Source organism: Vicugna pacos, chromosome X (assembly GCF_048564905.1).
Source record: "Vicugna pacos chromosome X, VicPac4, whole genome shotgun sequence".
NCBI classification, from domain to species: Eukaryota; Metazoa; Chordata; class Mammalia; order Artiodactyla; family Camelidae; genus Vicugna; species Vicugna pacos.
The window spans coordinates 108,180,759-108,197,267 of record NC_133023.1 but is presented as its reverse complement, the minus strand read 5'-3'; the positions used below and the strand labels follow the sequence as shown (position 1 = coordinate 108,197,267).

Sequence of the window (16,509 nt, the reverse complement as noted above, 5' to 3'; positions counted from 1 at the left end):
CCATGGTATTTCTTTTCCTATGTGTCATAAAATCCTAAGAGGATGCATTTTCTCTTACTAAAGTCCAATGAATTTCTCTCCTCTATTCCTTCCTCCCCATCACCAGCTCATTGCTGCCTTCCAAGGCATCTGTAAGTAGTAAGTAGGTTTGGTCAACAGAAGACCACATTTCTGCCATAGAGCTCCACTTACAGATTGAGATGAACACATGGGGTACTTTTGGATCCAAGGGAATAGGTCTGACAAAGAGAAATCCTTTCCTATTACCTGTAAGGACTAAGACAATCAGGCTTCCCTTAAAACGCTCTCAGAGAGATCTTAAAGTTCTCTCTCCCCTATCAATCTGTCCTTAAATATCTCATAGCCCTGTGTCATGTACAGCATAAATGCCAAGTAAAGAGATAAAAATACCTCACTTCTAGTCTATTTATAGGCTACTGAAATTTGACTCAGGCTATCAAATAGCATTTCCTGGATCAGCCCAACACATTTAAGCAAAGGCAGGAAATGAGATAGCTGACTTTCTGAGTCACTTATCTACAAACCCAAAAAAGGAGTTCCTGAAATACACTTAGTGCCCCACCTAGACTTTCTTACCCAAAGGAACCTGAAGATAATTATTTCCTTGGCTTCTGGGTTAAAGGATTGTCACTAGAACAATGAGGTGCTTTATATACTATATGGTTACCAGGAATGATAGAGTTTTTCACAAGAGGGGAAAGGACTTAAAGACAAAGGGAAGATGAGGAATGGAAACACAGACATACAAAATTCGAAAGTTTCTGATATCCTCCCACCCCTAGCCCACAGTTAACAACCACTCATCTGGTCTTAACTCCTTATTTTTTAAAATGAGGAAATACCCAGAGAGGAATGTGAGTTGTCCAAACTCACACAACTTATTGGTGGCAGAGCTAGGACTGAAAACCAGCTCTCTTGAGCCCTTTCCACTGACTAGCAAATAAATCTTCTTGTTATAAGGAGCCTGTCTAACACGTATCCTACCAGAAGTCTCCCCACAAACCTTCCTCAACTTTCTGTCATCACCCACATCATTAACACTACCACACAGTTTATCATCATGACATTTTTGGCAGAGAAAAAATTCAATAAACCTTCACTGAGCATCTTTTTTTTTTTTTGCCAAATACTATTCCAGCTAAATTTTGTCCAAGATACAAGGTCCAAGTGATGAGTCATAATATCTGTAATAATAATAATAATAATAATAATACCTTCTACCATTTAGTTAGCATTCCCAGCATCCCAGGCACTGACTTGTGCCAAGCACTTAACATGCATAACCTCATATGATACTCACAGACAGCCTTGGGTGTATGTATTATTTTTATTCCCTCTTTAGAGACCAGAAACTGAAACAAGGAGAAATTTAACAACTTCCTGCAAGTCACTACAGGCCATAAGTGGTGAAATCTGGATTTAAATCCAGACAGTCTAGTGCCAGAGTCCTTGATGATAACCACTATATGAGGCATTCTCCATACCTAAGATCAATGTAGAAAGTAGCTTCCTGTTTCTACGCACTCAGTTTCACACAACACTTTTGCTTAGACAGTTTCCCATTAAGAATATCCTTTGAAGTGGCAAGCCTAAAACTATTTCCTGTTTTCAGCTTCACTTGCCCACCTCTTCAAAGCCATGTTACATAATCCCTTCATTCTAAGAGCTGGCTGGGATAATCCTTGCATTATTGGAGAAACTCCAGGTACTTACCAATAATATGGTTTCTCAAGAAATGGACTATCATAAGCAATTATCACAGCTCCTCTTTTTTTCTCCTCTCCACTTAAGAGACATTAATTAAAATCTCTAACACTTCCCTTTCTGTCTGATAATGAAGTACACTAAAAAAAGATAGGAAACTGACAACATAATGCCATTTGCAGCAACATGGATGCTCCTGGAGAATGTCATTCTAAGTGAAGTAAGCCAGAAAGAGAAAGAAAAATACCATATGAGATTGCTCATATGTGGAATCTAAAAAAACCAACCAAACAAACAAAACATAAATACAAAACAGAAACAGACTCATAGACATAGAATACAAACTTGTGGTTGCCAAGATGGCGGGGGGTGGGAAGGGTTAGACTGGGATTTCAAAATGTAGAATAGATAAACAAGATTATACTGTATAGCACAGGGAAATATATACAAGATCTTATGGTAGCTCGCAGAGAAAAAAATGTGACAATGAATTATATATATGTTCATGTATAACTGAAAAATTGTGCTCTACACTGAAATTTGATACAACATTGTAAAATGATTATAAATCAATAAAAAAATGTTTAAAAAAAAAAAAGATAGGTATTCCTGAAACAGCCAGTGGGTCAGGATACAGATTCTACAAGTTGCAAGACAGGAGAGGTTATGGGTGGAACTAAAAGCTAAAAGCAAATTTAGAATCATAGTATGGTGTTGTAAAAGCTGACAGAACTAATCTTTGAGTAAACCAATAGATATAAAGCCGAGGAGCTTTCTATAATACAGGCATAATAGTACAAATATCAACCTGGATTTCAGTCCTGCTTCAACCACTAATGTGCTTGGAGGTAAATTAAAACTCAATTTCCATCTATAAAATGGAGGTAATGACACCAGTCTGGCAGTTTTATGTTTAAGACTAAATGAGGTAATGTACGTGAAAGTGAAAGAGGATAAAAAATTGCTTTATGTACTTGAGAGGGGTTTACTTCTAAGCAAAAACTTGAAAACGACTTGTTCCAGCCTACACATTTGCTCCAACTAATCCAGCAAAATTGACCTCTGCACAGTTCATAACTAGGCACTTATTATTAACCTCTAGATTCCACCACCCTTGTTGATCCATTAGCTACCTTTACTGACTTTTGTCCTAGTAATAATAATTTCTTACACTTGTTTCCTTTTTATAGTTTACAAAGAATGTGTTGAATTATTGTAACAAATCTGCAGGTGTAAAAGGTTGGTATTACGTATTTACAATCAGTAAAATTGGATCTTTGAGAAGTGACGCAACGTGCACAAGACCCCACTTGCTGGCACAAGACCCCACTTGCTGGCACAACCCAAAGTGAAAGGGAAGGTAAAAGAAGTAAGGAGCAGAAATATGTTTTAAGGCTAATAACTCAGTCACTTACATGATATGGTTTTGTAGAAAAGTTCCTTCTCTACCTCAACAAAGAAAAAAAAAGATTTTTCCAAAGAATCTGAAATGACAACAGGTTCTTGTTTTGTTCATAAAGGCAGTGACCAAGTTGCAAAGACAAACAATTATCTATTAGAAAATGATAAATGGAATTTTGCAATGTCACTAAAGTGGTTTCTTAAAAAAACAACACCTAAAAGAAGTATGGCCATGTTATTTCTTTTGCCATTGGATAGGGGAAAAAAATCAGTGTTATAAAATGTGATACTTTCTGTTTACATTACTTAAAATATCTAAAAAAAATCAGTGAAAGCAATTAGAATAGGACTAGGAGGAAAAATGGGAAAACAGAAGAGAAGTAATGCTTGAGAAGAGAAAAATGGAAAAGCAGGGTGATCGCAAAGACTTAAATGTTGTCTATGGGTGAAATGATAAATTTCTATGGTCTTACATGAGAAGGCATTGACTAGGAGCTCTGGGCTCTAGCACTAATTTTGGCAGGGAATTTAGAAAATAATAATAATAGGGAATATAGTTTATTAAGCACTTACCAGGCATCAAACTCTGTGTCAGATACTTGATATGGATTAGCTCATTTAAGTCTTACAAATGTTGATAGTTACTACTATTATTATCTCAATATTACAAATGAGTTGCTTGAGGCTCAGAAAATTTAAGTAAGTTACTCAAGTTCATACAATTTAAGCAAAAAAAGATGTGTATGTCTGATTCTAAAGACTATGCTCTTTTTAACATATGATACTATGTTTCAATCTCACTTTAGTGCAGCTGAATTTCCTCTTGTACAAGTTATCCCTGGGATATCATTTTGTTTCATCGGTTAATCTTCTGTGTATCCATCCATGGTTTCAGGATGTGACTCAAAAGCACTGGCTTCCTGAATAACTAATCTTATTCCAAGGAGTCCATCCAACATATGCAAATACCTAATCATAGTTTTTAGAGAATAGCCAGGACTCAACATCACAATGAGCACGTCTAGAACCTGTCAGATCTTGAGGTCTGACAACATACTGAGATCAGTACATAGCTCAATAGTACAATCAGCCTATGAACTGTTGACGAGTTGAATCAAGTTTAGATAATAACTAGTAAATAATATTTCCTGCAGTGGAGTAGTTTACAAAGAATGCTGAAGATCACTTTGTGTACTTTCAAACATAAAAGGACTATTCAATCAGACAAGACGCACTAGTCAAGTGTAAGTCATTTCCTACCACAAAAACACAAAGAAGTTAGGCACATGCTGAATGATGAAAATCACTATAGACAAATGAAGTACAGATAGAACGTCTTTTTAACAAATACCACTTTAACACCCATTTATACGTATCATGATTATATTTGCATCCTGCCAACATTACACACTAACATTGTTTCTTGATGTTTATGAAATACATTCAATAAATCTCATAAAACATAAGTAATCATCTTATTTCCTAATTCTTTTTTTATAATCATTTCCTGTATGACATCCTGAGTTCATTCAGCTAGCAAGTATCCTGAAGCACTGTGAAAGCTACAAAATTTGGTTTTGAACTACCATAGCAAATGACAGGTTTATAGCGTAAGTTCATGAATCAGTTTACACATTTCAGAATCTGCTTCTAATCTGGGCAGATCAGAGTTTTTAGTTTATAATCCCATCCAATAAACCAACAGCAAGCTTTTACAACCCTTTAAAAAAAAATCCCCCAGTCATCAATTTCTTAAAACAGGTCAAATTGTTATTATTTAATATACCTTACATTCGATTCAAATGAAGTCACAGCTGAAGAGCAATGCAGTATCTTGAAAGGCACCAGTGCTCTGGAACTAGCAAAACAATCTCTTTTGTTCAACACCCTTCTCCTTATTTCCAGATGCTCCCAAATACTTGTTAGCAAGCAAACACTGTGTACCCAAAGCATTCACTTTGCATAACAACTTTAAAAGTAAATAATAGAGTGTGTCCTACCCCCTCCATACTAAGTAAAAGCAATAGAAAATGTGCAATAGCAGATTTTACATTGCTTCAAGGTTATTCTACCAGTACGTTCTCTAATGTCCATAAGGTATAAACTGTAAATACATGAAAATATGGTATTATGTAATCTATAGTGCCATCAGTTATGGGAAAGAATGTCAATAAAAACATAAATATTTCTATCATTATTCAACGATTATTTCTGGAAAGCTTACTACATGCCACGTACTGTTCCAGTCACTGGGGATATAAGACAAAGAACCTCCTTTCTTGGAACTAACTTCCTGGTGTGGGAGACAGATAATAAACCTATCAGATAATCCAAGGTTGCATAAAGAAAAGTAAAGCAGGATAATATGAAAGAGAGTAATGAGGGTTCATTTCAGATAGGGTGGTCGGGGAATGCCTCTCTGAGAAAGTAACCTTGAGGACCTCAACGAAGTGAGGGAGTGAACCAGGTAAGGATACAGGTGAAGAAAGTTCCAGGCAGAAGAAACAGCACATTTAAAAGCCCTGGGGAGGGAATCAGCTTAGCAGTGCCAGGAATAGCAAGACCAGTAGGATAGGAAACAGAGGAGGTTAGATAATGTCACAAAGATAGGCTGACTGTGGGTCATGGTAGTGCATTTCCCATTTATTTTTACTAAAATGTGAAGCAATTGGATAGTTGTGAGTAGAGTGACGTGATATAACCTAGATTTGAAAAGCTACTCTGCATGGAAGGAAATGGTAGAAGCAATAATCCAGGTTAGAGCTGATGGTGACTTGGACCAAGGTGACAGCAGTGAAGATGCTGATAGGATTTTACTGATGGATTGAGCGTGCAGCAGCAGAGAATGATGCCTCCAGTTTTGTCATGGGCAACTGAATAACTGTTTATGGGGCCTTGGGATGATGGACAAGAGTTCAGTTTTGGGTGGTTTAGTTTGAACTGCATAACTAAACATCCAAGGAAAGAAGATGAGTAGGCAGTTGGACACTTGATTCTTGACTCTGGAGATTAGGGGGAAGACCAGAGCTATAGATACATATTTGAGAGTCATCAGCATATAGATAATATTTAAAGCTACAGAGTTAAAGTCACCTGGGGTATAGTGTAGGTAACATAAAGAAAAGATGACCAAGGACTGAGATGTGGGACCCTCCAATATATGGAGGCCAAAGAGATGAGAAGGTACCAACAAAGGACACTGAGGAGAGGCCAAGGAGGTAAATATACCCAGAGTTTGCAGTGTCCTAGAAACCAAGTGAGGAAAATGTTTCAAGGATAGAATTATTTTCAATGTTGTTTTTCTACATTATTGCATTGTGTGTTCATAGGTTTTATCTCTATTAAATGGTAAGAACAATAAAAGCAGTTTTGCACAAATATTTTTACATTCTGATCATTCAATTCTGCCACTGTAATCTGGAGTCCTGTAAATTTTTGTAATGCTATAAATTCTGTTTAAATTGTGAACTGTTGATTTTCTGCTGAGACTATTGCAAATTTGAGCTTTGGTGGTGGGAGGGGGTTATATTCTTGGGTCCTTTAATTTGTACAGAACACAAAACTTATTTCTCTCTGTAAATTATTTAACACATTGAACATTTAGTTAAATGTTCAAAGAGACAAAGTGTCCCCTAAAACAACAATCTTAATGTTACAAAAAATTAGTCATTAAAAGATCTGTTGTGATATTTGGTGGATATTTTTCTTTAATTTCAGGTATAAATTCTGAAATGTATATAGTATTTCTTTTTTATCTTAAACATTATTTCTAAGTCAAATGGACTGATTTTTCAACATTGTGCCTGCCAGGATAGTCATCTATAAATGTCCAGATGAACCCAAATTGTTGGTCATAATTTTGATCATGCCTCTATTTCATCTTTCTTGAAAAAGGGTGTTACTTTGACAATTAGGCTTAACATACTGTGTTGTAGATTAACCTTCAATGAACTATTTTAAATGTTTAAATTAGGTGCCATTTAAATTTATTTTATTACACCATCAATAGCTGATTAAAAAGAAACAACTATTTCTAGTAAAAAAAATTAACATTTCAAGTGCTAGACAATGCCAAAAGCTGCTGTTAGGCCAAGTATGATGAGGCCTGAGGATGGTCTACTGAATTTGGCAAACTGGAGATAATCGGTGATGTTGATAAGGGAGTAAGTGGAAAGTCTGAAGCAAAACTCAGATTGAAGTGGGTTCAGGAAAGAATGGAAGGGTGAAAACTGGAGACAATGAATATGAATAACCCTTTTGAGAAGTCTGCTACGAAGGGACATAAGGTACTCTTGCTAGGAGAAAACCACTCATTTCTTCCATCGTGATAACATGAATGAAGAACATCTCACATAAAGGCTTGACCATGCTGTCCCTTGGACTTCTGTTACACCTGTTCAGTAACAGTGAGTGTTCTTATTTGAGGGATGCAGGCCAGAGTATTTTAGGATTGTACTTATCAAAGGGTACCATACCAATGTAGAATATATTTCTGAGACAATTAGAAACTATCAAAGTTTAGTTTCACCGGTAAATACTTTCCATCTGCTCAAATTGTTTTGTAAAGTTATCTCCATCTTCTCACATTTCCAAAGAAATATTATTTTTTTAAAAACCTGCCATTTCCCCAGACTGTAGAACATCTTTACTTTTTATGTGCAATCTGAGATTTCATTTTTTCTTCTAAATTTGTCTTCTGTAGCAAAAGTCATCAGAAACAACTTTAGCTGTATTTCTATAAAGCACTTTAAAAATCTGGCTGTTGATATAGAAACACGATTGAAGATCTGAATCAAGGGATACCAGAAATTTTGGTTCTAGTCCCAATTTCAAAATACAGAATGGGAATATAAAGCCTTGATTGTATTTTGAAAACTTGGAAACTGAGGGATCAAACAATATAACTGCACATGCTCCCAAAGGGTTCCAGTAAGTACATATCTCTACGCAGGACGATTTGTATTCTGGCTTAGATAGGTAGCCTATTTGAGACTCAGACAGTGGAGGATCCTATTTCATCCTTCAGGCTCTTATTCCCTCATGTCCCTCTCTCTCTCGGCCCCCTCTTCTTCTTTTATTCTCTCTACTTTTCTTTTTCCATTTTCTCCCTCTCTTCCTCTTTCTTACTGATGTTTTCACTTTTCCATTAAGTGGAAATAAATGTATTTTAGGATCACTGGCTGTCCTTATTTTTAAAATACCTTAGCATTCTCTCTTTCCAATACATTTTAATTAGTTCTTTGGCTTCAGAATATTTTCCATGCGTCACTTGAAGGTTAGAACAGTTTTGTAACCTTTTAAGTTTACTTTTTAAAAGTGCTTATGAGAAAAAAATTGTTTTACTTGTATGTGGGCAGAGCTTTATTATTTTTCACTTGAGTGATTGTCCTTCATAAAAATGAATTTCCTGCTTTAAGGGAACTGGTTCTTTATAATTATTTGCTTAAAAGCTCTAAATGCACTTCATAATCTTAAGTGGTAAATCTGCCTTCTCACCCACTTTCTCACTGTTTTTGATAGCTGCTTTTGAGCCTGGGTTAGATAACGTTTCCTAAATGACTTCAGAATCTTCTTATCAAAATAGAACCTCAGAGTCTCTATTTTTATGGCTGGTGCTTTTGATTGCTTCATTGGTGCTGACATCCATCTATGGATGGACAGCCATCCATCCTACGCTGACATAGGCATCCATCCAAATCTTCATTTCACAGACGTTTCCTGAGCATCCGTTTTGCACTCAAGGCTGCAGATACGAAAACAAGCAAGACACAGAGTACCCTGCCCTCAAGTTTACTGAAGGAGCAGCAAAAAAAAAAAAAGAAAAAAAAAAGAAAAGAAAAAGAAGTTACTCACTACGTATCTATTAGAATGGCCAAAATCCAGGACACTGACAACAACAAATGATGACAAGGATGTGGAGCAACAGAAATTCTCATTCATTGCTGGTAAGATGCAAAATGGTACAGCCACTTTGGAAGAAAGTTTGGTGATTTCTTACAAGACTAAGCCTACTTTTACCATGTGATCCAGCAACCATACTCCTTAAATTATTTACCTAAAGGAGTTGAAAATTTATGCTCACACAAAAATATGCACACAAATGTTTATAGCAGCTTTATCCATGACTACCAAAACTTAGAAGCAACCAAGATGTCCCTCAGTAGGTGAGTGGATAAATAAACTGTGGTACATCCAGACAATAGAATAGTATTCAGTACTAAAAAGAAATGAGCTATCAAGCCATGGAAAGATGTGGAGGAAACTTAAGTACATATTACTAGGTAAAACAAGTCAATCTGGAAAGGCAATATACATTATGATTCCAACTATATGACATCATGGAAAAGGCAAAACTCTGGAGAGAGTAAAAACATCAGTTGAGGCAGAGGGATGACTAGGCAGAGCACCGAGGATTTTTAGGGCAGTGACAACACTCTGTATGATATTATAATCATGCATACATGTCATTATACATTTGCCCAAACCCATAGACTATACAACACCAAGAATGAACCCTAATGGAAACTATGGACTTTGTGTGATTACGGTGTGTCAATGTAGATTCATCACTTGTAACAAATGTACCGCTCTGATGGAGGACATTGATAATAGGGGTGGCTATGCACGTGTGGGGGCAGGAAGTATATGGAAAATCTCTGTACCTTCCTCTTAATTTTGCTAAGAATCTAAAACTACTTCAGAAACTAAAACCTTTAAAAATCAAATTATATAAACTTACAGCTAAATTAATTATAATCTAAGCAAAAATTAATAAACAAAATAGTTACTACAAAATGTGAACCTTCTCTTAGGCTACTGGCAGAAATGTGAATTGGTAAGATCTTTTTTGGAGGTGGTCTGGCTGAGATTACTAGCTGTCCCCTAATATTCATTCTCCTCTCCTTCAATGGTAATGAAACCCTCATGTTTTAGCTGGGCACATGGCCACACAAAATGAAGGCTACTGTGATATGTATCAAGTTCTTGCCTAAGATATAAACAGAAGTATTATCTCCAGTCTCTGGGTCATGCCTTTAAAGAGAATGGATCATTTCTTCTCTTCCCCGTTTCCCCTTTCTCTATCCTGCTGCTTAGAATATAGTCCTGGCAGTGAGCCACCTGTGATCAAGCAGATGAGAGAAAAACTCTACGTATGGCAGAACGAGTCTGGAGTAGTCCAGGACCTTTGACCTCATGCAGTAAACCTGCATACTCTTCCTGCAGCCCTAGATTAGCTACCTCCAGACAGTTATATGACAGCAAAATAAACCACTTTCTAACTCAAGGAGAGCCTGAAACCTAATTAGAACAGTATTTAGCATTGTGTATAAAATCCTTTAAAAATTCGTAATCCTTTAAGCCCAAATTTCCAAGTAATCAAAGTATGCACTTTGATTATACAGTACAACCTCTCATTTTCTACATAGCCTTTGAGTCAGAAGTTCATTCCTTCCAAGGGTTATATTTAAGCTATGTAGCACTTCCTTGGTTAAAGCCTCCAACCTAAGGGGAAAAAAATCATGCTGAACCATCCCACTTACAAATACTATAACCACAAACTGCTAAAGTGGAAACTTTTCACAGCGACAAAATACAGTGTGACAACAATTCAATTCAATGTCCCCCTTTGATACTTCAAAGTCCTTACTGTCCTAAATAAGTGCTAGAGAACTCTCTCTGGCCATCTGGAGATTCTGCTAATATGAGCCGCTCTCAGGTACCACAGCACTTTTTCTACCACCATGAGCTGCTGCCACAGTTTTCTGAATGACGTTCCTTCTGATGGTGCACTTACATATTTTCAATCTTAGGCTGCTCCACATTTTCCGTATGTTGACAGCTCATTCTACATGCTTTGGATAGTATCAGAATGCCCTAGGGTTTAAGTTTCCTCTCAATAAATCAGTACTAATTCCATAAATAATGTACACTGTTCTTCCTGCAAAAGCTCCAGATAAAGGAGATGGCTGATTCCATAGTTAGAGACTAATCAGTGCTGGATAAGCAAAGTCAAACATGCCTAGATAAAAGAGAACTACTTGTATAGAATCACACCTATGGAAGCATGGTTTTGTCTTCCTTTGAGCATCCATGGGAGAGTTAGAATGACTAATACCTCCTACCCTCCAACCCTGCTTCGTTCCATAGAAGTGGGCAGGATGCTCTTCAGGAACTCCTAGGCCTTCCTGATTCTCTTGATACTTACTACCAAAAGACAATGAGATACATGTATAAACGTATACAAACACAAAATATACTTGGCTTCTACCGTCTATCACTGTGGCTTATATACAGATGAGAAAACAGATTTTCCCATCATCTCCTTTCACTCTAGCTTATGTTTGTTTGATTGCTTGTTTTAATGTTTTTAAGTACATCCCACGAAACTCCTTATATCTGTCTCCCCTCCCATGCCAGTCCAAATCACCATCATAATTTGCCTGGACGATTGCAATAGTTTCTTGATACATGTCTCTGAATTTACCCTGGCCCTACTCAATTTCCACACTGCAGGCAGAGTGCTTTCCTTCTGTTTTCCAAATCCAAATATGATTATGCAACTTCCCTACTAAAAATTCTTTATGGCTTCCTTCTTATGTTGGGATACAGATAAAAATGTTTGACTTGGCTCTCAAGGCCCTAAGTATTATGGCACTGACTACTTCCACAGATGCTTTTTCTACATTCTCCTATTTTGTGCCCTGTAAACTTACCACAGAGCCTGTGCACATGCTGTTCCATCTTCCTGGAATATTCGTATATCTTTCTATCCCCCTTTGACAAGTTCACTTCTCCTTATTTTATTTTCTCCATTTTATGCAAGAAACTGAGACACGAAAAGGTTAAATAACTGACCCAAGAGCACACAGACAGTAAGGAGGAGGAAGCAGTATTCCAGCCCAATCAGTCTGATTGTAGAACCTTTGCTTTTAGCTCATAATATACTGCCCCTGGAAACTTCCGTTCAAAGTAGTTAGAATTTAAAGTTATACATTTATCATTGTTATTATTTGAATAATATCCATCAACTTTGGTTAATTGTAAGGTTCATGAGAGCAGAAATGGCTTCTGCTTTTGTGTTATTATAATGTCTGTCACAGAGTAGGCAATAAATGTCTGATGAATGAATGAATAAACTGGCATGACTTTAAGACTGTGAATGAATTATTTCCAGAAATCTTCTCATTTTGGAAAGCTGACAGACCCCTGATTCAAAACAAAGTTACCAGGGCTCCATCATGGTATCTTGATAATTCCACAATATCAGTCACCAATAATATTTTCAAGCTATGTAAGTAATAAATCTGTACTTATCAAAGAAAGGCCCGGAGAAGAAAGTATATCTTCCCTAGAACAGTGATAAATTCCATTTATACAAATTTTCTTAAAATATCTATGTAATCTTTCAATACATGATTTCAAAACACTGATGACTGATGTAATTCAGTTTTGTTTCAAAGAATATGAATTCACATGGGGATTATTAATACTCAAAACATTAATGTGACTTATCATCATCTCCCTTTCTTCTATTTCCAGTACCAAACGGTAGCATGATTTCCAAAGCAGTGTCCTAAACCAGAAACAGATGAGTCATCCTAGATTCCTTTCTCTTATTTATCTTCAACCATCATTTCATACCCACATACATCACGGATTCCCTTCTCTAAATACCTTGGTGATCCATCCATATCACTTCATCTTCACTGTCATGACCCTAATCCTAATCATCACCATCTCTTGACTGATGAACTGCAATGACCTCCTGATGAATTTTCCACCTTACAGTAAGTCAGATGCAGGCCATTTTCAATGTTGTAGCCAGTGTGACCTTTTCAAAACACAAACATGTCCATTCAAACTCCTTTACTGGTTTCTCATTGCTCTACAGGATAATTTATAATAGCTCACAATTCAGTATGCTTACAGTGGGCCAAGTGCTTTTATATACACTTCACTGTATTGATTCACTTAATTCTCACCACAGCATTATGAGATAGGTATTATGTCATCCTGTTTTACCAATAAGAAAACTGAGGCAAAGAAAAGCTAAATGATCATCCCAGGCTCCCACAGGCAATAAGTGATGGAACCAGATTCAAAGCCAGGCAAGCATTGCTCCAGAATTTGTGCCCTAACCTCTGTGCAGTATTGCCTCCCATAAAATAAAGTACAAACTCTAACATAGCAATCAACACTTTTTATTATCTGGACCTTACCAACACTTTCAGTCTCATCTCCTACCTCCAGATCTTAAACCTGAGGGTAATAAATGATACTGACAGGAGGAAGACATATCATGGAAACTAGTGAAGCAGAAGATTTCAAGGAAAAAGTATTCAAAAGCCAAGTGCCTCACATGCCAAACAAGGGAAAGCATACGGAGGAGTAGAGCAAGAACTGAAATGTATCTGTTGTACTTGGAAATAACAAGTAATTGGTGGCCTTGGTAAATGTATGTGGTAAATGGTAAATGTAAATGGTAAATATATGTGTGGACCCACTTTTTATTGAAGTTTGATTGTACAAGGAAGGGTGAAGAAAAAGGTCTTTTTTTTTTTCCTTTGCTGAGAAAAGAACTCATAGAGAGGAAGAGGTTAAAAATTCAGAAGAGAAAGTTGATAATTATGTAAAAAGTTATCCCTGAAAAAGCAAGAGGAAGGCATGGAATCTAAAACAAAGGTGGGGAGATTGAACTTGGATTGACAGAGGGCTACTTTTTCCTCTGAGACAGGCCAAAAGCATAGGTAAAGATACAAATCAATGTGTGCACAAAAGATGGTGAGGTAGGTGGAGAAGAGATTCAGACACACCTGATGGCTCTTATTTCCCATGTGAAATAGGAGGCAAATCCACCTCCTGAGAATAAATGTGTAGTAGCTGAGTAGAAGGCTTAAAAAGAGAGGAGAAAGTTTGCAAAAGCCAACCAAGTGGGTATAAAAGAGCTGAAGGAAATCCAGAAGAACCTGAATAAGGACATGTAGAAGGATGACCTGGTTAGCTCCTATTCATTTTTCAGATCTCCGCTCAGAAGTCACTTGCTCAGAGAAGCTGAAGTGAAGCCTCTTAGAGCACTGATCACCTTTCCTTTAAAGACTTATAATGGTTTTAATCTTATATTAATTTGTGAGATTACCTGATTAATTTCTACTCTATTAGACTATAAACTCAGTGAGGTCAGGGATCATTGCTCACCACTGTATCCTTTCACCATCAGTTCCCACCTCTAAAATGTGAAGAACATTAATCCTTCTTTACATGACTAGGATATGGATATAGTTAGGTTAGTACAAAACTAGAATTTAAGCTATAAAAAAGCAGGAACTTCAAATTGTTCACTGTTGGACCCTCAGTGCCTAGCACAGTGAATGATGCATAGTGGATGCTCAATACTTACCTAGATGAATGGAACTGATAAGGCAGGACACCAAGTCTCCTGACTTCCTGACTTCCACTCCAGTGTTCTTCCCTCTCTACCACAACTACCCATAGTAGCTGCTTAATATATTATTATTATTGTAATAAGGGGCTCTGAATATGCATTATTATCTCTATTTTACTCAAGAAGAAAATGAAGCTCTGAGAGATTAAGTATCACATGCAAATTAAACAGCTAGGACATGGTAGAATCAGAATTCAAATCCAGGTCTTCCTGGCTCCTAAATCTGAGCTCTTTCTCCAATTCCATACTGCCTGCTAAGGTATTAAATAATAAAAGATTTAACACATGAACCCTCCTAAGGTTATGTGCATTTGAAAGTCCTCCCAACCTCCTCACTGGAAAAGAAAAACAAAAGAAGCAAAGTAATGATTTTAGTGGTAAAATATCACGCAAAGTGACTGTGACAAGCCATTGAAGGTGATATTTGTGGGCAGGCACCTGTCAATGGTTTCTCAAAATCATACGATGTAGGCAGCTGCCTACCTACTCTGTGACTCTGTACATAATCCATCTTCTCAGTATAAGTCTTGGTCCCATAGTGAGAATGGAAGACATAATTCAAACCTTCTCAGCATTGCCTCCACAAGACCATAAAAGCAGCATGAAATAATGGAAAGAGCACAGACATTGCAGCGACACAGATCTGGGCAAGACACTTCGCCTCTCTGTACCTTAATTTTCTTATCTATAAAATGAAGGCAGTAATACTTGGGGTCTAGGGAATGATTCTGTGGGATAGTGCACATTAAATGTCTGCAGCATAGTTGCAAAATAACCCAATTGTTATTAGCTGCCTTCCGCTTCTCCCATATCCAGGAGCCACCTCCTATTAGTTCTTTGAAGACACTCTGAAAAATACATCAAAAGGAACTAGCAACCTACCCATGCCCACTCTTCCAGTTGTAGCAAAATACAGGTGATATTTCTCTAGTTTTCAAAAAATACCCCCTCAAAGCAGCTTTTTGTTTACAAGCAAGGTCTTGGTACTTAAAAAAAAAAAAAAGAAAAAGAAAAGAATCCCATAGTTGTTTAATCCTACTGATTAATCATTTTTAACATTTCTATTGCTTTTCACATTAGGCAGAGTCAGCACATCTGGTTTATTTTACAGATGAGGAAATTAAGATGGAGAGGAGGTGGGATGTCCAACCCTAGGTCACAGGGTTATAGGGAGAAGATGTAGAACTGAAAACCAGATCTCTTAGTCATTAGTTTATTATTCAGTAATAATAAAATAACAATAATAAAAAAATTCATGCAATTTACTTAAGACTTGAATTTTATAAAAATTCTATATTTTAATAAAAGTTCGGTCAAAAACAGCTAATAAATACCCTGTATTCACGCTCTGGTTTTATATATCCTTTTATATATTAAAAAAAGAAAACTAAATGTAAAAGCATCCAAAATGAGTGCAGTATATAAAAGTGATGGTCAGATTTAACTGTTAACTATGTAATCTCTCAGAGGAAAATAAGCATCAAATGTATAAAATACTAGTTCATTTCAGAGTAAAAACAGTGAAAGTTGGAATTTTTATTTAAAAAACCCTCCTATATGTGTAACTATAATAGACAAATAAATGGAATCACCATATATAGAGGTATGCACGTTCTATAAATTAAATCAAAACATCATATATATATATATATATATATATATATACATAAATCATTCATTTTATATGGTTATTTCTGAGCTTAAGAGAGAAAGTTACTGCAAAGTGGAAGATTCTCATTTATAGAAAAAAAAATCACATAGACAATAGTCTCAGAAAACCTCTTAACTCTAAAATGCAACTATCCTTACCATTTCCAAAGGACCAGTTTTGCTTATAAGAGGTATGATTTTTACAGAAAATACAGGCTAATAAGAAAACAACAGTAAAATTTAAAATCAATAATGTTACTTATAGTGATTATCCAACACCTATTAATTAG

General features: G+C 36.3%; 1 protein-coding gene across 2 annotated transcripts in view; it reads right to left on the bottom strand.

Annotated features, from left to right (window-relative positions):
- The window catches only part of IL13RA2 (interleukin 13 receptor subunit alpha 2), a 42,730-nt gene that overhangs the window by 15,528 nt on the left and 10,693 nt on the right, over nucleotides 1–16,509 (bottom strand). The gene's annotated exons all lie outside the window — the stretch shown is intronic.